At 32.8% G+C, this 23,701-nt stretch overlaps 1 pseudogene; it reads left to right on the top strand.

Annotated features, from left to right (window-relative positions):
* The window catches only part of LOC143410719 (E3 ubiquitin-protein ligase Mdm2-like), a 35,021-nt pseudogene extending 11,743 nt beyond the window's left edge, over positions 1-23,278 (top strand).
* The last annotated feature ends 423 nt before the right edge of the window (positions 23,279-23,701 follow it).

Raw genomic sequence — 23,701 nt, 5'->3', positions numbered from 1 at the left:
CGAGATTACCTCCACAAAGTTTCCATTTGGTGCTATGAAAAAAGTGGCAGCTTGGGAGGCTGAGAAAGGAGGATCATGAGTTCAAAGCCACCTCATCAACTGTGAGGTGCTAAGCAACTCAGTGAGACCCTGTCTCTACATAAAATACAAAATAGGACTGGGGATGTGACTCAGTGGTTGAATGTTCCTGAGTTCAATCCCGGCTATCACTCCTCCTCACCCAAAAAAGGAGACTATCAACAAAAACAGTATTACCCAAAGAATGTCTTCACTAAAATGGAGCCAGAAAGTCATTAAGAAAAAATGACTATTGATACACTTCTCACATTGCCACCTGGAAATGTGCAAATTTTTGTGCACCTGTACATTTTCACTACAGGCATCTGAAATAGCCAGATAATTACATTGTGTATAGAGGAGGGGGCTGGGGATTGAACCCAGAGGTACTCAAACACAGAGCCACATCCCCACAGCCAGTTTTCTATTTTATTTAGAGACAGGGTCTCACTGAGTTTCTTAGGGACTATCTAAGTTGCTAAGTTTTGTCTTGACTTGAGGTCTTCCTGCCTCAGTTTCTTGAGTCAGTGGGATTAGAGGCTTGAGCTACCATACCCATATTTATTTGATTCTTTAAGAAAATACCACTATAAACAGGGTTGAGACTGGCTGATGTGCTGTAAAAATTTTGAATGCAGTAGAGTGGTGTTTTGTGTTCTTTTTTGCACCTCAGTGTGGGTAGAAACTAATTCTTGTTCATTATGCCTGAGTCAACAGATGATATGCCCACCTATGAAGACTACTGCCAAGTGGCTCCTGTTTAAAAAGATTCTACCCAGCCTCCCCAGACATGTAGCACCACCGAGACCTGCTTAAAGTGGCATGGATAAAGAGTTCTCAGACTGATAGAATGTCAGTCGGATCTCAGTTTTAGAAGAAGGCCAGGGTGAATGATCAATGAAAGAATAATGAGGCAAAGAGTGAGGACCCATTGATTTCTTTTTTTGTACTGTTGCATATGTTTGATGACACTTTGGATACACCAAGACCCTTACCAGGTGTGTGTGTGTGTGTGTGTGTGTGTGTGTGTGTGTGTGTGTGTGTCCCATATCCCCTGAGAATATGGAGGAAAAACCTTTTTTTTTCAGTTTTCATATGAAATGTAGAGCAGTGAGTCACTTGGCAGATGGCTACTGCTTCCATGTTTATATATCAATCTTTAATTTCCCATCCTAAAATAGAAAATAACCAATATCCTTCAGTGAACATGTCCTGTGTAGTGGAAACATTCCCGGTACTCAGACTTCAAATTTATGAATGGATTGTTTCTTGCCTATGGATGGGGAAGACCTCCTATGTCCATGACTTTTTGTATTCCTCCTGAAATTTCACCAGTACCCAGAAGGTGCAGGTGGTTTTGTGTAAAAGTTGTATACCACCTCCAAGCTCTGTGAAATGGTCATCTATTGGCTTGGTGAAGGGAATACTGAACATCACTTGTGAAACTTATAAATCACTGTGGAAGGTAAGGCTTTCAGAGTAGAACCCTGCCTGGATGGTTAGAAATCCAAATAGGATGAGCAGTAGGAGTCTTTACCATAGCCTTGGTCCTGTGGAGAAGTTTATGAGGGGCTATGGTCTTCCCTATGTTTCTGGCCCCAGGGACCTCTTATGAAAACCCAGGAAAAAGTTTCAAAATTTGAATAGAGTATGTAGATTGCATCTGGTAAGATTCCTGACATTCATGTAGCAAAAACAGGGACACTTTGAGTGCAATAAGGTTCTTTTGTACCTGAGGGAGCTAGGATATATGTGATTGGGTTTATTCTTGAGTCAAATACACATAAAGAATTTACCATTGGCAGACACTTGGCCTATAATTTGGGAATTAGCACAGTTATAACTCTAAGCCCACCTTACTTTCCATTGTTCTCAAGAAGTGAGTCAGGAGCACAGTCTTTAGCAGATGAGGTAAACAGGATGTTTAACTTGACACAATCCTAGATTTCTCTAAGTACAGAACCTTCCAACCAAATTTTGAAGAGAAGTACATACAAAGAAGAAAATGAGTGTAATTTGTTCCATAAAGGAGGACTCCTGTTTTAAGTGTGGGTATTTGTGTGATTGTTATAATGGATGTCTGAATAAACCTCAGGCTCCACCCTTGTGTGAATCTGATCAGTGGTCTGAGTTCTGGGGCTTACTTCATAGAAGAATCACAGTGATTTGTGTTGAGATTTTGGGTACTCAAGCATCAGAGGTGTCTTTGGGAACCTAGACCTAGGCCCAGTGTGGATTTCTCCACAACATTACAAGTCTCAGCCAGGATTTCACACAATTTTCTCTGTAGAGCTTTGTTAGCCGAAGTTAAGAGCCTGAAACACACATGTGCCTCACATTTTAGAATCATTTTCCCTGCTGCTGCACTCTTTAGAAAGTCCACCTGCGTGAGGTCTCAGAAGAAATATGGCTATATCTCTATCCAGAATTTTTTTAAATCTGTAGGACCATGAACAACTGGAGCTCTTTAGGAATTCCTTGTTTCTCTCCACGACTGAATCAGAGATAAACTTCAGTGGCCAGAACTCATTAAAATACTGGAGAATAGAGATACCAGTGAGTTTGAGCCTTCTGATGGTGGGGCCTAGGGAAGATGACTATAGGTGTGTGCAGAGAAATCATTGCCAATGCCACCAGAATCTCTTTTTTTATTCCAAATCACATGGTACTGACATCACGCAGCCGGTGGACCCTAGTATGGGAAGGCATCTTTTTATGGGGAGTGGGGTGGGAATATGTTCAGAGTCAGGTTTCAACTCAGAATTTTGGAGAGGCTAAATGAGTTTTCTCCTGAGGCCTTGAATCACCTTCCAGGATAGAACTGCTTCCAGCACTATGTCATAGTTTACCTCTTGTATTTCTTGCAGCATAATACCAAATTTCCTGTGATTGAGCAATAACAGCCATGAAACCTGGAGGATGGCTCAATGGCTTTACAATCCACACAGGGAGACTTTTGGCCACCAGTGGCCACATTTCACCTCCAAGAAGAGGATTCAGCTTAGCTTCTGCAAGCATGTCCAAGGGTATTAAACAATGTCTTCCAGTTCACATAGATGGACATCCACTGCAATTTTCTCACTCCAAAGAGAGTCAACATTCTTGGAAGCCACATATATTTCAGGCACCAAAAGGTTAGAGGCATTGGTGAAGAAACTTATAGGTCAGCACACTTCCATGAGTGCTAGAACATTCTTCCCTTGACCCTATTTTTATAGTCCTCTATGCCACCTGCAACATTGTGAGCTCCTGATTATTACCAATGCCAGATAACTCATCAGATATCCTTCCTCTTCTGTCTATAATTGTCTATTTTAATTTTTGTGATGGGAATTATATCATATTATTTAGGATGGTATTTGTAAGTATTTTGGGGCAACATATATTTGCAGGTATATTCTGTGAATTTTCATATTTCTTAATCTACATATTTAATCTAACTGTAAATCAAACCTTACTCAATATTTACTACTATCCCTAATATTAATGCTAAATCTAAATCTAATATAAAGTAAATGTAATTAGAATAGTCTGTGGTTTTATATGTATTTTGACTTGCATTTTCAATTATCAATGGTATATCCTATATGACTTGTCATATATACATTATCAAACATATCCACGAATCCCCAACTTTTAGAAAGGTATAATTACATGAATCACATTGCAATCAACCCTGTTTCAGAACATGTATTTTTAAATCAATATGTAATGTTGTATAGACGGTTACATGTATGTTCTTATGAATACGTGGATTTTAGAATATAAAAATTAATTCCCTAAACAGAACACTAACCCTAAATGATATCTGAACTGAAAATTCAACTTAAAATGACCTCTATAGATAAACAAAGTTTTACATAAAGTATGTAGATTTAAATTAATATTTGTGTGTATTGTGAATTATATATTTTATTATCAATTTTATATTTGCACATATATTACTAAATATCATGTATATGATATATTCTTACATCCCCAAATTACAAAATATTTAATGCATGAGTCACATTATACTCTTATTTCAGTCTGTACATTTACATTTATATGGATTTTCATACAATGTTTACAAGTACATTTTCAGGAATTCATATTTTCAGATGTATGTATTGATTACCTCAACCTACATTAACTCCATTCAATATAGAATACTAACCCTAAAATTACCACTTAACTATACCTAATTTAAGATGAATGCCTGTATATTCCTATGAGATGTTATTTGTATATTCATTTATATTTTCAATAATCAATGGTGTATAGAGGTATAACTTAGTTCATATTCATTACATGTCATATCCATTCATCCTCTAGTTAAAAAACTTTTATTCATATTGTTCACATTATACCATTTCCATTTCAGAATATATTTATTCATATCTGTTTTCATACACATTTTCAAATGATCTTTCTAATAAACATACATACTTTTCAATGTACATATTCATTCCCTAAGCCTGACCCTAACCATCTCAATATATAATACTAACTCTAATTTTACTGCTACACCTATACCAAGTTTGACACAACTGTGTGTATATGAATGTTAGATTCCATGTGTATTTTAAAATATAATTTCAAACTTCCACGTTAACTTTGCATAAAGTTATTATGTTTTCATTATATACTATATTTATGCATCATCAAGATAAAAATGTGTATTCACAAAACTCACAGTATACATTTTTCTATTCATAAACATTATAGGTTTTCATAAACATTTTCACAAGTACTATGCAATAAGTACTCATGTTACTTAACATACATATTTATTTCCTAAAACTAACATTACTGAATACAAAATTTAATACTAACCCTGACCTTACATTTATACCTAAGCCTTATTTTTTAAAAAGCATGTATTATTATGAACATCTGTGTATACACTGACAATTACATTACATTTTCAATAGTATTTTTGCATACATATTTTTGTTGTCTTTTTAAATAGTTTTTAGTTGTCAATGGACCTTTATTTTGTTTATTTATGTGTGGTGCTGAGAATCAAACCCAGTGCCTCACACATGCTAGGCAAGCATTCTGACACTGAGCAACAACCCCAGGCCCTGCATACATATTTTATGAGTCCATAAAGTTATGTATTCATACTTAAATTAAAAGTATTTGGAATCATATGACTCACATTATACTATTTATATCTCAGAACATAAATATTTATATTATTTTTATGCATATTTACATAAGTACATTCCTATGAATATTTATGTTTGCTGACACTCACATTCACTATTTAACACAAACCCTATTGCCAAAAAAAATGATAATACTAATCCTAAACTCAGTCTTATTCCTAAATCTAAAGTAACATGAAAAGCTACATACTATACATATTTAAGAGTATTTTGACTTATACATTCAATTACCAATGGTATACTTGCAAATGTTATCATATATTCATTTATATGAAACATGCATGCACTCTGGAGGTAAAAAGTATGTATTCAAATTATGAACCCTATGCTCAGAACTTATATATTTCAGAACTTATATATTTATATATGTTTTGGAACTTATATACTTATGTATGTTTTCATATATATTTTCATGCATCCTTATGATTATTCATGTTTCCCAGTACCAATATTTACTGACTAAACCTACTCTTAATCATTAAATCAAAATTTTATGTTGAACCTTCTTCTTCATAATGCCATAGTGTCCCAGAGATTTCAATATGTTGTATCAGTGTTCCCATTTATCTCAAAGAATTTTTATTTCTCTCCTTGAAATTTTTGCAACCCATTGTTCATTCAGTAGCATATTATTTAGTCTCCAGACGTTGGAGTCACTTTTTTAAAAATTTTATCAATGATATCTAGTTTCATTCCACTATTATCTGATAGAATGCAGGGTAGTGTCTCTACTTTTTGTATTTGCTAAGAGTTGCTTTATGGAACAATATATGGTCTCTTTTAGAGAAGGATCCATGTGCTACTGAGAAGAAAGCATATTTTCTTATTGAAGGATGAAATATTCTATGGATTTCAGTTAAGTCTAAGTTATTAATTGTGTTATTGAGTTCTATAGTTTTTTCTTCAGGTTTGTTTGAAAGATCTATCCAGTGGTTAAAGAGGTGTGTTAAATCACCTAAAATTATTATGTTGTGGCCAATTTGACTCGGGAACTTGAGAAGAGTTTGTTTAATGAACATAGCTGAACCATTGTTGGGGGCATATATATTTATGATTGCTATGTCTTGTTGGTGTATGGTTTCCTTGAGCAGTACGTAATGTCCTTTTTTATCCCTTTTAATTAACTTTAGCTTGAAGTCCTTTTTATTTGATATAAATATGGAAACCCCTGCTTGCTTCTGTAGTCTATAAAAAGAGGAGGTTATTCCTATAATAAGAAAATTATAGGAATTTTATGTTTTACTCCCAAAAAGGGAGGACACAAGAGAAGGATGGAGAAGGTGAGGGGAGAAAAGCTGAAGAGTAGGTGAAGTAAGGATACAGGCAGAATTCTTGTGTGGAAGTTTATAGAAGGACATCTTAAAAATACAAACACTTGTTCAATTCAAAACTGTTTACATTTGATTGATTTAAGCTCTACTATAAATTCTGGTTTTAGTGAGTTCTATCATCTCTATGAGTTCTGGTTGCTAACTTGTTTTATATCCTACCTGGACTACCATGAGGGGAGACAGAAATGTGTGCTGGAAGTATGAGAGACCACAAGAACATCTTAGAAATATTCATATTTCCTGATGTATATATTCATTCCTTTACATTAACCCTAAACCCTTCAGTATTTATTATTAACCCTAATGTGACTATTGTAACTGTACCTAATTTAACATAAGTGCATGTATATTCATATAAGATGTGATATGTTCTTTGACTTATATTTTCAATTAGGAATGGTTTATTTATTAGTGTTTAAATTGGTATATATTCACTTTATTATATATCCACTCTCCCCAAGTGAAAAAAATATATTCATATGATTCACCCTATTTAATTTTCTGTTTTATAACACATATATCCATGTGTTTTCATACATGTTTTCACATGTACATTCTTATATATATACATATTTGATACACATATTCTTTTAGTAAGCCTAACTCTAACCAACTCAATATATAATATTAACACCAATATTACCACTATTCCTACAACTAGTTTGACATAAATGCATATTTATAAATATAAGATTCCATGTGTATTTTAAAATATAATTTCAAACCTAATGTTCAATTTGCTTAAAACATATTGTATATTCATTTCCTTCACTTATGAAATAAATTTTGAACTGTATACTCAAATACAGGGACAGATTATGCTTCTAAATTCTGGCACTTTATTAGAAATTAGAAATGTTTCTCTCTCTCTCTCTCTCTCTCTATATATATATATATATATATATATATATATATATATATAGATATAAATATAGATATAGATAGATAGATAGATAGATATATTCATGTGCATGTGTGTGTTTGTGTGTATATATAATTTAGATTTCTATTTTGGGTATATTAAGGTTATCTGTATCTGTAGATATAGATATACTTGGTTTTTAATTGTGTTTTTTTTTTCTTTTTACGTTGGTAGAATTTTTGCTGATTTGTCTATGATTAAAGACATTAATCCAATCATTCTCTAGACCAACTATTTATTGACTGATTTTCAAAGTTTTACTCAATGTCAAAAATGACAACTTTTATGGAGAATTTGTATCTATTGGATACCTGTGACTCTTACACTTCACATGTACTATTGTTTAAGTCACTGGTTTTCAAAACATTTTTACCTAATAAACCCCTTAGTTTCTCTTTCAAAGATTTTTTTTCTTGGCTCTATTAGAAAAGATACTAGCTCACTAGTTCTGAAATTCAATCCTGACATTTTAGACATGCATTATCAGATGAAAGTGACAGGGTTATTTTTGAAAACCACTGAGGTCACTTATTGCTATGATTTAATTGTGTGCCTCTTAAATCAGTTGCAACACAATCCCCTTTGTGGTGGTATTGAGAAGTTACAACTTTGGGGGAAGTGATAATGCCATGACAGATTTACAGTGAAAAGGTTAACACCTTATGAAAATGCTCTAAACAATGACCTTGGACCTTCATTTCTCTTCTGCTCTTCTGACTTGTAAAGACAGTGTTCAAGAAACTTCCTGGAACCAGAGAATAGGGCCTTCAGCAGACACTGAACCTGCTTGCATGTTGATCTTGGGGTTTCAAGCATTTAGAACTATGAAGAAATAAATTTCTTTTGAAAATTACACAGTCTCAGGTGGTTTGTTATAGCAGAACTAACCAAGTAAGATTACACTATACTACCCCTCACAATAGGGATAAGAAAGAAATTGAAATAAAAATGGAGAAGAAAATGATGTTATGATGGATGAGCTCAGGCATTAGAAATTCTATGTAGCATTTCCAGTACTGCATTACCTTTCTCCTTAAAATAATTTTTCATGAATTGCTTGTAATGTTTGTGTCCTCAAATAAAAAGTTTTTCTGTGTGTGTTCTTCAGTTTACAAGACTGATTGATCATACAGATTGAATCGCTTAGTGTACTGTGATCATAAAAGTGAACAGATTCATTGATTAATTGTCCAAATTATTTCTTTGCATGCTTTCTATAGAGATAAATGAAAGAATTTTATTTCAATTTTCAATAATTTACAATTTTGTTTTTGTCATAAATCTGTTTTTTTGTCAAATTGGAAAGTTTCTGTCATTTTTTCTACATGAGTTGTATGATGCAGAAGTATCAGTTTTCAAACTATTTTAGCAATAAAATTGGTTTTTTTAATATTAGTTGTTCAAAACATTACAAAGCTCTTGACATATCATATTTCATACATTTCATTCAAGTGGATTATGAACTCCCATTTTTACCCCATGTACATATTGCAGATTCATGTCAGTTACACATCCACTTTTTTACATACTGCCATACTAGTGTCTGTTGTATTCTGCTGTCTTTCCTGTCCTCTAATATCCCCCTCCCCTTCTCCCCTCCCATCTTTTCTCTCTAACCCATCTACTGTAATTCATTTTTCCTCTCTTTTTTTTAGCAATAAAATTGTGAGTTGGCAGAGTTTTACTATGATGCCATGTGAGTTGGCAGAGTTTGAAAGAGTGAAGGCAAAAAGAGGAGAATTTCTATAGTAACAAGGCTAGCAATAAAGGAATCACAGTGTCATTGACTACAAACCATATGGCTACTTTACTCCAAACCACAACTAAATTTTAATCAGTGAAATTCTCCTTTAAGAGAAATCCTCAAAATTGTTGTCTTTCAGGTGGAATAAAGTCCAAAAGAAAAAGGAAAGTTAATTGTCTTAATAAATTTCATTATCTTACCTGATTTGAAAGTTTACAGAAGTAGATCTCAAGGCTGTGAACTGAAGGTCCAGGCAATTGAGTGTCTCCAATGCTTAAGCTTTGCATTTTTCATGGTAAGGGAAGACATCAATCACCCATTCCACTGGCCCAAGTAAATATATGACTGTGGCTAACAGGATAGAATTAAATACATTTTCTACCTTGTGAAATAGCATATTTATTACAGTATAATCACCTACTAATATATATTTGTTTTAAAAAATAAAAATTAAAGTAAAAAAGAAAAGCTACCATGGCTTGTTTTGCTTGTCCAAGTGTTCAGGTTATGATTTTTGTGAGCATTAAGCATGTTTAAGAAATATAGCAGAGTTGTTATCTTGGTACTCTGTCTATAATGACTAAAATGTTTAAATAATATGAAGGTAGGGACTACACAGTTAACTCTAGAACCAGGAATCACTGTTCTGAGTTAAGTCTACAGGGACCACCTCAGAAATGGAAATTCATTGTCCTAAGATAAAAAAGTCACCAGGAATTATTTTCTATGTTGGAAACAGATATAAGTTTAAGTGTTTGAAGAAGTTTGAATACATTTACTAATATTTATTTTTTTGTTTTAATTAACTGTCTAGTATAAGATTATATAAATATTATATTTTTATGAGTATCATAGGTGATATTTATTGAATCAAAACAATGTTTTGGAGCCTGCACTAGAAGATTTCTACTTCTTATATCATTACATCCTCATGGTATCCTCATAATAATTACTAAAATCTATTCAATTAATGAGCAATCCGAGGCACAGTGATGGGAGGCAACCTGCTCAAGGTAGTCTTCATAAAAAGTAGTGGAGAAAATTTTCAGATAAGAATCTGCTGATTTATGCAGGCTTGCTACATCACTTATTAGACATGACTTCAGCACTTTTTAATATAAATGCAATTTGGTTTTTCTTTCTGTGAAAAAGAATAACAGTGACTTGACATCATGAAACAGCTTTTAAATTAAATATTATTTGCCAATTGCAGCCCTAAGAAATTAATATTCATATCTTGATACCTGGTATAAATTGAAAACTGAAAATGTTCACTGGATTTTCCAATAGTTTTCTTTTTCTACAAAATTAACAACAATTCATTCATTACACAATTAGAAGGAAGAAGGGGAATAGCTAGGATGGTGGAGGGAGACCCTCATCATTATACAAAATACATGTATGATGATGTAAATTTGTTGTCAGCATACCTTATATACAAACAGAGATATGATAAATGGTGGTATAAAGATATATTAAGAATTGAATGCAAAAAATAAGAGAGCTCATGTGTATTGAAATAATTTGGTGTAAACATACTTTATATACAGACTTACAAAAATTATGCTGTGAATAGATAATAATGAATGTAATGCACTCCATTATTGTCATGTATATAAGAAAGAAAAAAAAAAACAAATTGAAAGTAATCCTTCAATTGTGAAATGTAATCAATAAAAATCATTAGCAGATAACAAAAAAAAATCTCATGGTGATTACATCATCTTTCCTTTTTGGGGATATTGTTTGCTGCCTATGGCAAAATACAAGTATAGATTTTGAGATTTGTGAAATAATTTATTCCAATATAATCCATTTCAAAAAATTAGAAAATTAAGTGATTTACATGATATATGTGAATTTCAAGTAAGTTTTTATCATGAGGTTGTATAATTTTCATATTTTTGTTATATGAATTTCACATACTTTAAAAGTACACATGCTTCATTTAATATAAGCATTATTAAATGTGAAAATTTTTAAAAATGTTTATCTGTTAAGGAATTAGTTAACTCTTTATAATTTCTCATTTTATTTGATTCTGCAAGTTATCTCTGACATATACTTTCAATTTTCTAAGAGAGAATTGTTTTCACTTTATAACTTTTAAATGTTTAATGAGAATTTTAAAATTTAATACTCTATATTAATAATGATGATCTAACCTTTGAAAAATTGTTTATAAATTGGTCTTTCTTTTACAAAAGGTTTTATATTTGAATCATTAATATACTCATTTGAGAGTAATTTATTCAGGAAGGCTTTTAGATGTTAACTTCATTTCTATGTAACTACAAATATTTTGTTAAATAGGGATATTTGTAATTATCTCTCCCAAGTAGTGCACATATATTTTTCAAGTGATATAAAAGGAAGCTTAACTTCAAAGTGAAATACACAAACTTGAGAGTTACCATTACCTAGTTATCTGATCTTGTTCATGTGTCTTTAACTCATTAAGTCTCAGTTCAATCATTTTAATATGATGGGTACTAACACAGTCCTAGATGGTATAGACCATTACATACCTACATTATAATTTAGCCATTACTGTACATGAAGTCCATCATTAATGAAAACAATATGATTTCTAATGTTAAATCCACAGAGCCACATATGACTCTAGGATTTAACATTATAACAATCAGTATAGACCTTATAATGAGACAAATAATTAGCCCTGTGGAATTAAAGACAGAAAACTTAAAAAGGCTCTCATCATTTATACAATGATGAAAGACAGATACTTTACTGCCATTAAGGAGAAGAAATGATATTCTTTTCAAAGAAAGCTGCTAAAACAATGGAATATATGCATAACAAGAAAGTCATGGTATCATTTCCTGGTAAGACATAATAAATCATTCATTGGTAAAAAAAATAATTTTAATATAAAAGAAAAATATAAGATATGCAAAAACTTTTACAAGAAAGGGATTTATACAATTTATATAGTGGTGGGTGACTGTAATATCAGCTACTTGGTAAGAAAAGTAAGAAGAATTGCAAGATAAAGTTCATCTTCAGGGCTGGGGCTGTAACTCAGTTGGTAGAGCACTTGTCTAGCATGTGTAAGGCACTGGGTTTGATCCTCAGCACCACATAAAAATAAATAAATAAAATAAAGTTATTGTGTCTTTCTACAACTAAAAATATTTTTAAATGCTTAAGCATTATAGTGAGATACTTAAAATAACCTCTAGAAAGGACGCAATTGTAGCTGAGTAGTATGGCAAGCCTTTCTTTAATCATCCAAAATAAAATAATAATAATAATAATAATAATAATAACAATAATAAATACATGAATATGGTTGTTTGTTTTCAAGTTATATAATGTTTCCATAACAAAACAGGGAAATATTAAATTGTAACTTATAGTTATGATATGATACCATTAAATGGTACCAACTGAAGTAACAAATTAGGAAAAACTAACTGCCTCACATATGACAAAATGTATGCCTCACATATGAAAAAAGAGAGAAGGAAACTAGGGCAAGAGAATCCCAAGTTTAAAGCTAGCCTTAGCAATTCATTCAGGCCATAAGCAAATTAGAGACATTGCCTTAAAATTTAAAAATAAATAAAATAAAAAGAGGAGGGGATGTTACACAGTAGTTACGCATCCCTGATTTTAAAACTGGGTACCAAAAAAGTAAATAATAATTAAAAGAATGTCAAAAACTGAGACTCCAAGGAAGAGAACATAAAAGCTATATATACATAGTAGAATATTCCTATAATACTAGCAGCTTGGGATACTCAGGAAGAAGAATTGTGAGTTCAAATACAGTCTCAGAAATTTAGTGAATACCTAAGCAATTAAGTGAGATTGTGAGTCAAATGAAAATATTTAAAGAGATCTAGGATATTTTTCAGTGGTTAAGTGCCTCAGGATTGAATTCCCAGAACCAAAAAAAAAAAGAAACAGATTTCAATATACATCTTTCAAAAGGAAACATAAGTGTTAAATAATCATAAGATATCTCAATAGCGTTAGAAATTAGGAAATGACAAATAAAATAATAACTGTGAGACAAAATTAAATAGTATGAGTAAACACATGAAACAAATTTTCATGAACTAAAGATGAAGTAAAAATTGTTATTTCTTCGAAGAAACTGGCTATTGAAAATACATGCTTATTCCCCAACAGAAGAATATGCTTATAAAAATTACTGCACATCTTAACCATGATGACATATAAAGATATGACAGTATTGGTCCAAACAGATAAAACTCAAAACATGAAGAAAAGGCAATGTACATTGAGAAAGATATAAGAATAAAGTGAGGAAAATGATTTCCAGAACCCATTTTATCATAATATATCCAGTTTGACAAATATGTAAATCGTCAAATAGTTTTATGTAGAAGTCACATATATATAATATTTTGCATGCATGCATATTTAAAAATATTTAGAGTTTGAGAAAATAAATATATACATATAAAAGACTTGATTATACTCACTATTGTGTACATGATAAAACTTATCATTACCAAGATGTAAAATTCCCCCTAAATCTCAAGCATCACCTCATTAAAATGTTAGCATATTTTACTTTTATGGAAGAAGTGACCAGAGAAAAATTCTAAAATTTATCTGGAATGTTATATGTTATACATAAAATTAGCACTCAAATTCTGAATTAAAAGAACTTATTTTTCAATAATAAAAACCAAAGAATCATTATATAAAACAATATCCATAAATGAATGTATATGACTGTAAAACTCAATGTTTATTTAATAAAAATTGAAAAGCCAACATAAATCTAAACACCTTAAGAAACTCACCACATGTGAAAGGATGACATGGCCAAACCTAAAGGAAAATCAACTACAGGGCAGAATTTACTGGTATAGTTTTTGTATACAATATGCAAGGCACTGGGTTCAAATTTCAGCACAATAATAAAAGGCATATTTTAAGTGAGGGCAATATTGGGAATATAAAAGAATAGGAGATACTGACTCTCTCGCCATCCATGGATACATTGAATGAAATATTGTTTCAAGTTCCTCTGAGGCAAAGTAAAAAAATGAGTTGAAAGATTTATATAAATTGAACAGCAGGGAAAATACCTGCCACTTGATGATTTTAAAAAGCTAGGGTAAACTTGGGCCTCAGTTCAGCCTTAGGCATTGTACTATGTAATTGGAACAGAATTACCAACAGCCAGTGTCACCCTGAAAAGAGAAAGTTTGGGACCATATATATAACACAATACCTCTAAATAGTTTTTGTGCTTACAGCTTAATTTTGCTTGTGCTGAAGAAGGATCTTGACATTTATAAGTGCTAAGAACACAGAAAAAGTGATAGTTATCTACATCCATGCAAGGGCATCCATGTGCTTAAACCCTGAGATCAGGAGAAAGAAGTTAATCACAAAATATTTGGTTTATGCATTTGTGTGTGTTCAACACACAAAGAGCTCCAATCTCCAGCTTTCCCTTCTAAAAATTCCATGACTGCCAATTTTTCCCAGGAGAAAAACAATTTCTTCACTGACCATCTAATCTTTTAACATGGTCCACTCAATGGACAAAAAAAAAATATTTTCCTCATATATAACAAAACACTCTGAAAAAAAAATATATAAGGCTTAGGCAGGAGGACCACAAATAGAAAGACATTTCAAGCCCTCAAAGTTCTGGGAGTAAAGCTTACTGATCATATGCAAATATCTACTAGATCAAAACCCGAGGCCTTCTATTGGTTTGTAAGCATGTCTATGGGCTGCTAAAACCCAACCAGTAGTTCAGAGAAGAGGTTAGAAAGCACACATATCTGTTAATTCCCAGAAAAGATTTTCTACACACTCTCTCTGTGGCCACTTGACAGATTGGACTCTACAATCTTCTAACATGAATTTGATGCACTAGCCAAACAGTGGACACTTGTATACTGAACACCACTATTAGAGTAGCTTATGCCACCAGGCATGGTTGCACATGCCTGTAATCCAAACAGTTTGGGAAGTTGAGGCAGGAGAACCTGCAGTTCAAAGCCAGCCTCAAGAAAAGTGAGGCACTAAGCAACTCAGTGAGACCCTGTCTCTAAATAAAATACAAATTAGGGCTGGGAATGTGGCTCAGTGGTTTAGTGCATCTGAGTTCAATCCCCAGTGCCTACACTAAAAAGGAGAACAGTTTTGTCAATAATTTAAAAATAAAAATGAGTCAAGAAACTGTGGATATAGAAAAAAAGAAATCCTTGTACACTGTTTGTAAAAATGTAAATTTAGAAAACTCATTTGGGAAAATCATGTAGACTCGTTGAACTATTTAAAACAAAGCTAACACATAACATGATTACATTAATTCTGGGTAGAATTTCAAGAAGTTAGAAAAGGAAGTCAAAGAAATGACTGCATGTCCATTATCACATAGCAGTATTTTCAGTAGTCAAAAAAAAAATGATAGACTTAAGTGAAGGGTGTTTCAAGAGATTTCTTTCAGCTCCAGGGCATCCAATTACTCACCAGATAATCTGAACACCATATTTCACACTACTTACTTTTGTCAGAAGAGGACACAGAGACACAAATAGGCTATACACTCCAAAACTATGTGGACATGATAGCTATGGATACATCAGAAACCCCTGACTAAGGAGAAAGTATGAGAGTTACATGAGTGAAAAGAGGACATATCATCTTGTAAAGTCCACAAGAGGAAATCACAACTCAAAGACAATCAAGTAAGGTATCTGTTTCTATGAAAGACAAAGAGAGGAAAAGAATAAGTATTTCATTACAAAGTGTCAGTGACACTTTTTTTTTCTGTCATATTAAACAAAAACTGGAGGATAAAAATTCCATAACACTGCCACCTAGTGCTTGGGTTGTGGCTCAGAGTTAGAACACTCACCTAGCATGTTTGAGGAACTGGGTTTGATCCTCAGCACAACATAAAAAATGAAATAAAAATATTGTGTCCACTTATATCTAAAAAAAATTAAAAAACAACAATGTCAACTAGTGTTGGAAAAAATAGTTACAAAATAATTTGTTCATCTGAAATATGTGAAACAACTTATTATGTTGTGGAATAATAAATTTGGCATTGGGAAAATGAACAGGAAAATGAAATTATAGGATTATATTTTGAAACCTTTAAAAAATAAAACTGAAGAAAAAAGTCCAGCATTCTGAATTTGAGGTCCTTCTTCTCAGATATATAGAAAGCTCAGGATGAAAAAGCAACTTAGTCACCTGTATACCAGCAACACTTTTATGAAAAGAAAAGAAAATCACATCTGAATTCAGAATACTCTCATGATAATATGGCATTAAGTAATACACAATCTGAGGAGATGCCAGGCTTCCAGAACAAAGCTGTCCATGTAGGCTTCAGGCCATGCCTGAAGACACCATGATTAGATAGGACAGAATGTTCAGGATTCAGCTGTTGATGTATTCCCCACAGGATTTGACATAGAAGACTTAGGAATAATCTTCTCCATAGAAATGTTCATTTTTTTATATTCTGGAGACTATGCTGGGTAGTTCCCATCTACCAAAATCACTTTCAGGCATAGCAATTGCTGTGTAAAACTTCTTCCAAATGGTCTTCCTTTCCAGTGTACAGATACAGTCTCAAAACTCTACACAGTCACTATTTTCTGTCTTTCAGTGTGCTTTGCACTTCCCCTAAATATTTTTTTTATTATTTGTGTGGCAGCAGAACCTGGGTTTTCCAGGCTTTGAGGAGGATGCCTAGAAATGGATCTCAAAGAATTGAAAGCTTCAGAAATAAAAACTTGATCAGATAGTGTAAGCCATGCTTTTCATATGCGTCATATAATGAATTGAAACATTCTCACCCAAAAGTGCCTGATTGGAATGTCCCTGCCATCTGAGTCTGAATCCACTGAACAGATTCAAAGTGGCAATAGATTGCATCAACTTCAGCAATCAATGAGGCCATCCATAATGAGTCAAGATAGGTGCATTTACTTTACTTTTCTTATTAGGTGATCAGAAATGAGTACAGGCAAGGTTGCCCTTTCTGTGCTTATTCAACCTTTAAACTCCATAAATTACAGTTTAAACCATAAATTTCCACCTCTATAGTGTCATGCTAAGGTACATACTCAATTATCCACACCTTCTGTGGCATACATAAGGTCATACTATATTGTACCCATTTGTTTTATAGAACCTTTCATATTATAATAATTTATAAGTATCACTTTCTCACTAATTTGTCAGAAATGCAAGACAATGTCAAATGTATATTTGCATCTTTTATGTTCAGCCTATTTTCTTGCTTATATGACATGCTTTTTTGTGTGCATTGAATACATAAATTTACTTTTTTTACAGATGTTGATGAATCTTTATCTTGTTCATTTATTTATAAGTGGTACTGAGAATTTAACCCAGTGACTCACATATGCTAGGTTATTTTTTATCATTGAAATAATAAAGACATTTGAAACTAATACTTTGATTGACATCATATTGCCCCTCTAAAATACTCCCCTGCTATTTTTAAATTTCAAAATCTATTCTGAATACTTTTCATATCAGACTCTTGCTCTGCAAAATCATGGGTTTCCCAGCCAATTCCAATTTTTCATTATCAGCCAGTTCATTTACCTCCTCTTTCTATGCTGTCTTCAGTATCCTTGGTCCCTCAGCTGCTCTGCTAGAACATATTAAGTTCCCATCCCTCATGACATGATGCTTCCAAACCTATTCCAAATGCAGTTTACTATTTGTGATGCTAAACTAATGAGAAGAAATTTTAATTCCTTCATAATTACATTCATTATATAAACACATTCTTTGATATATACACATTTTTGAGTTAGTTGTTTTTTGAAACTTTAAAAGCCTGTAAAATTGTATTTTATAATCTGTAAAATGAAATTTGTTTTGACATAATATTTCACTCCTGATTGTAATCTTATTCTATAACTTTATATCCCTTTATGTAAATTACATCATTTTCAGTGCTGATGTGGACATTCATATTCAATGTCTTTGATTTCACATAATTAAAGGAACTTTTCTTTGTTTGCTATCATATTTTTCCTGTAATGAAACAGGCTTATTTTATATATCTCTTTCAAGTTTGGCATTACTCAATTTCAGGTAATTCATATAAGTCACAATTATGAAAATTAAAATTTAAATATCCAGCAGAAATAATGTGGTATTCAAAATAAGAATTAAATTATTTAATTATAAAGAGTTTAAGGTTAAAGTATTTCATAATGTTCTATTTTGTGTTTAGTGATGAGCATGCAAGTATATTGTTATTCATTAAACTGTTTTGTATATGCCTTTTTAATAATACATGTCTCTAAATACATTTATCTAGAAACACCACCTAAATTTTGTACAAATGCTTAACAGCTTATGAAAAAAAAATATTTCAAAATGCGTAAGATACAAGTTGATCTTAAGAATATTAAAATAATGCACAACTCAAAATTATAGCCATTCTTGTATGAATAGGATTATGACAAATTAATAGCATTAAGATTATCAAGCTATAAAGTCTTATATTGCAGTATTATTCAAATGTAGATAAATATAAAACATTAATTTGTGTAAAATATGCAAGCATTTCTAACTAGAACCAATAAATGTCTTGAACTAATTGCCTCGTTTTAAATCATTATACAATCATGTATGAATATATGCAAAATTTGAATTTTTTAATTACCTTTTAATGGAAAGAGTAGCTACAGCATCTTCATATTTTTATTTATTTATTTATGTTTTTGTTCTTCAATCCGTTTATGTCTAAAGGAGGGCAGAATTCATTTGAAAAAAATTCTACCTCAGGGAAGGCAGCTTCAACCTTATAAGAATTTCAGAAAAGGTTAATGTGGTACTGTGTGGTTTATTAAACCAAAACCCCCAATATTCTACTTCTTAATTAAAGGAATGTTCTAAATAGGACATTTATTTTATCTTCTCTTCAGCAATACCCAATGGGCCTGATTTGTCAGCCTAATGGTTAGATAATAGATTTCTATAATCCTGCTCTCTGTGTGCCTTCATGGTCAAGGAAAATTTATTTTTCTTCTGAAACCAGTGTCCTTACTTTGAAACAAAATGTTTGTATATCCTCACTAACTCACATAGAAGTAGAACATTAATTTAGAGGGCAGTTGGACATTCATAAATGCATCTATTAAAAACTAGCTGGAAACTTCTTGAAGGCACAGTTGTGTGATTCATCTCTGGCACTTCATTACAACTTCCTTGTCAATAGATGTAACTATTAAAATATTTATTTTAACTCAACCAATTGATGATAGAGCTAACTGGTTTACTCCAGCATACAAATACACACACACACACACACACCATCTTATTTTAAACTTTTAACTTTTAGGTTGCATACACAAGATGATTTGCCTTGGTTATTTCTGTCGTAATGCTATTATAGTTTGGATCTGGAATATCCCCCAAAGTCTCATGTATCAAAATCTTGGTCCTCAGTGCAGAAATGTTCAGAGATGAGACATTTGGGAAGTGATTGGATAACAAGAGTCTAACTTCATCATCTCCATTGATGGTATCATAACTGAATGTATTGTTGGGAGGTGGTGGAAACTGTGGGGGATGGAAACTAGTTGAGAGACCAGATCTTTGGAATTGTGCCCTGCCCCAGGATCTCCTTTCATCCTTTATGTTGATTTTCCCAGGTATTTTGTCACAGTGATAAAAAGCTGACTAATAAATATGCCATAATCATTTTTAGAGGTGGTCTTATTTAAAGAGTGTAATAAGAAGAATAATAAGCCCCAAAATGTCTAATTCCTCGACATATTTTCCATGCATACATTATCTTACATGGAAAGGGAATTTTGCAGATATAATTCAGAATATGGATCTTGAGATGTAAAGAGTATCCTAGATTAACTTGGACTGAGTCTAGTTACATGAGTCCTTAAAAGCAGGGAATTGTTCCTATGAAGGTCAGAGGGATATGACAAGATGGAAAGGGGGAAACATTTCAAGCACAGTATGGTCAACTTCTGTTTGCTGGTTTCAAGATGGAGGACAAGGACCAAGTTAAAGAATGTATATAGCTGGGAACAACCTTCTGCTCACAGCCACAAAGGACTAAATCCTACCAATAATGCAAGTGAGCAAGGAAATGAATCCTTCCTTAGAACCTCTAAACAGGAAAACACACCCTTAGAGCAAGTTGGATTTTAGCCTGGTGAAATTTTACAAAATCACAAAACTGTGAAGTAATAAATTCATTTCAGATGTCAAATTGGTGGTAATTTATTATAGCAGCAGGAGAAAACTAATACAGATATTTTAATATGGTGACTCCAGTTGGGAAGCTACATCAGGGCCAATGAACAGGAAACCTGTAGAGGGGAAGCCAAAATCATAAAGTCCCTTCAATTTAAGAGTCAGAAAAGTGCAGAGTGTACAGAATGGCAGCCTCTCCATCCTCTTTAGCATTTTTCTTGATTCCCTTAAGGTCTTGGAGAATGGGAGCATGTGTTATACACAGCAAGATATTAGGAGGGCTAGTTTATGTCATTAGAGACTGAAAATTTACTTTCATCTCTTCAGAAGAACTGGCTTAAAAATGCATACAGAAATGACAATGTTGGTATTTTTTAGAGAATCATAATACAGTTGAATGAATATGAGTTATATGAAAGAAGAAAGCACTTAAGTGTTTAAAAATGAAGCTGATTCAGCTGCTTCAGATTTCCACTGATTGAGCGCAGACTTCTGCAATTGCCTCTGCAGCTGTTTCAGGCTTCAGTGCTACTCTTTTAACTTGACATTCTGGAAATTAGTTACTTTAGTTTTAAACAGCTGACTTACTGTTAATCAATAAAATACATCTCTTTAAGAATAATTTCTCTCCTCAGAAAAAGAAAGTACATCAGTAACATAAACATACAAGCTGCAAGCTGAGTGTCAAAGTCTTTGCTGCTGTTAAACCTCCAAGGTCCTGAAGAAGGGCTCTTCCTTGCCTGACAGATGGGTCACAAGGAAGAATCCATGTGGAGACAGATTCAATTATGACTTTGATGGAGAAGAGGAATACTTTGGGGACAATGTAAAAATGGCCAGAAATCGAGAAAGCCATCTCCCAAACATTAGAGTTCTCCAGAGTGGTCCCCAGACCACAGTATCTAGTAGGAATCATTATAACAGAAAATTATTGAATCTCCTCCAGGCTTGATCAAAAATTCTGGGGGTGGAACTCCAAACTCTACACTGTTACAAAAATCCACAGGTGATCCAGATGTCTGCTAATGTTTGAGAAATAGTGACCTAACACAACCTCTCTGGTCACTTTCTAAATTTTCTTATTAGCTTCTCTAAAGTTTTTTTAATTCTTAGATGCCTCCAGAAATTAAACAGAGGCTGTTCTTACTAGGTTACTACCCCTCAACCTAATTTATTTTAGGGTACTGTGTATGAATGAGTTCTCACTATATCCAATAAGGTTCTTAATATGTCAAGTGCCCAATAAATGGAAAATAATTAAAATTGATGATACAGTAAGAACTTGTTTAATGAGTGGGAGTTCAAAGAAGAAGAAAAAGAATTCAATCTATTTGGTTTCAAATTTATTTTGTTTGCTGTCTACTTTTGAGCAAATTCATTTGCTTGCTACCAGCAAAATATTGTCATGAAATATATTTTGAAAACATGGATTCTTAGGCCTTTTCCCTGCATTTTTACATAGTTATATCCAACACTTATTTATTTTCCTAAGAGATCCTTTCTCACTTTTGTCTATCGTGGTCACTATATGTGGCAAATTTTATGTACTGATCCAGTCCATTGTGCAATACAAGCATATCTGTTTCTACTGATGGTGCTGTAAGCACCTCACAGATTCCAGCTTCGGAACAAGAGACCCTGGTTTGACCAAAGCCATTGCTTTTGAAGTTGTTAAAGTCTGTTGATGAACAAAAAGACACTTACACCATGAAAGAGAACCATCAGATGCCAGCACATTAGTGAGTGAGAACAGGTGTCACCTTGAAGGTGGGAGTGTATCAGAAGGGCCTTATGCTAGAACTACAGGGAGAGAAGACTTCATCTTCCTGTTTGGTTTCTAGACCAACTACCTCATCTAAAAGGAGAGCAATTTGTGAGACAGAAGAAAATTTATATGAATTATCTGGTGAATGACAAAAGCACCACAAATCTGATAGTATTTTCCTTTCCTTTGATGAAAGCATGGCTCTGTGTGTAGAAAGGGAAATATGTTGTGAAGGAATCAGTAGAAGTGAATCAGTAGTGATTCCATCAAATATGAATATTGAAGATGGTGTGAGTGAACATTCCAGTGATTGGTTGGATCAGGATTCAGTTTCAGATCAATTTAGTGTAGAATTTGAAGTTGAATCTCTTGATTCAGAGGATTATAGCCTTAGTGAAGAAGGACAAGAACTCTCAGATGAAGATGATGTGGTGAATTGAGTTACTGTGTATCAGGCAGGGGAAAGTGATACAGATTCATTTGAAGAAGATCCTGAAATTTCCTTAGCTGACTATTGGAAGTGTACTTCATGCAATGAAATGAATCCTCCCTTTCCACCACAATGCAATAGATGTTGGACCCTTCATGAGAACTGGCTTCCTGAATATAAAGGGGGAATTTCTGTGACATCCAAACTAGAAAGCTCAACACAGGCAGAAGAAGGCTTGGATATGCTGGAGAAAAAACAAAAAAACTACAGCAAATGATTCCAAAGAATCATGTATTGAGGAAAATGATAAGACCACACAAGCTTCCCAGTCACAAGAAAGTGAGGACTATTCTCAACTATCAACTTCAAATAGCATTAGTTATCACAGTCAAGAAGATGTCAAAGAGTATGAGAAGGAAGAAACACAAGACAAAGAAAAAGGTGTGAAAACTGATTTTCTCCTTAATGTCATTGATCCATGTGTGATTTACCAAGGTTGACCTAAAAATGTTTATGGTAAGTCAGGATATCTTATGTCATGCTTCACATGTGCAAAGAAGCTAAAGAAAAGGAATAAGTCCTGTCCAGTATGCAGACAACCAATTCAAATGATTGTGTTAACTTATTTCAACTAGCTGCCATGTCATAAAAATAGGATTATATATTTCTAGTTATAACCCTAAATATTTTGACCCTATGGATTTTATTTTTACTGACATTTATAAGGGAAAGAAACTCAAACTTTCTTCCTCTAGATTTCTTTGTAATATAATTTACCTAGCTTGGCAGGAAAAGTAGGTAATACGTATTCCCTTCTAGGAAAGATTCCCTTCTGTTTATATTTTATATATGGGTTTTAATAAAATTTACATTGAATATATAGCTCATTTTTTACCCTCACCCCTAATTTTAAATAATTTCAACTCTCTTAAGTGAGAAGTACCTAATTTTCTTTTTCTTTAACATAAGGCATTTAAGTGTTACTTAGCACTTTTCATGTAAGGAGAAAAATATGTATAAGAAATATAATATTTATATTTTAGATACTCTGTGTTGGA

The sequence above is a fragment of the Callospermophilus lateralis genome, chromosome 11, assembly GCF_048772815.1.
Source record: "Callospermophilus lateralis isolate mCalLat2 chromosome 11, mCalLat2.hap1, whole genome shotgun sequence".
Classification (NCBI taxonomy): Eukaryota; Metazoa; Chordata; class Mammalia; order Rodentia; family Sciuridae; genus Callospermophilus; species Callospermophilus lateralis.
The sequence above is the reverse complement of the archived record's forward strand: the minus strand, read 5'-3'. Positions and strand labels throughout refer to the sequence as shown.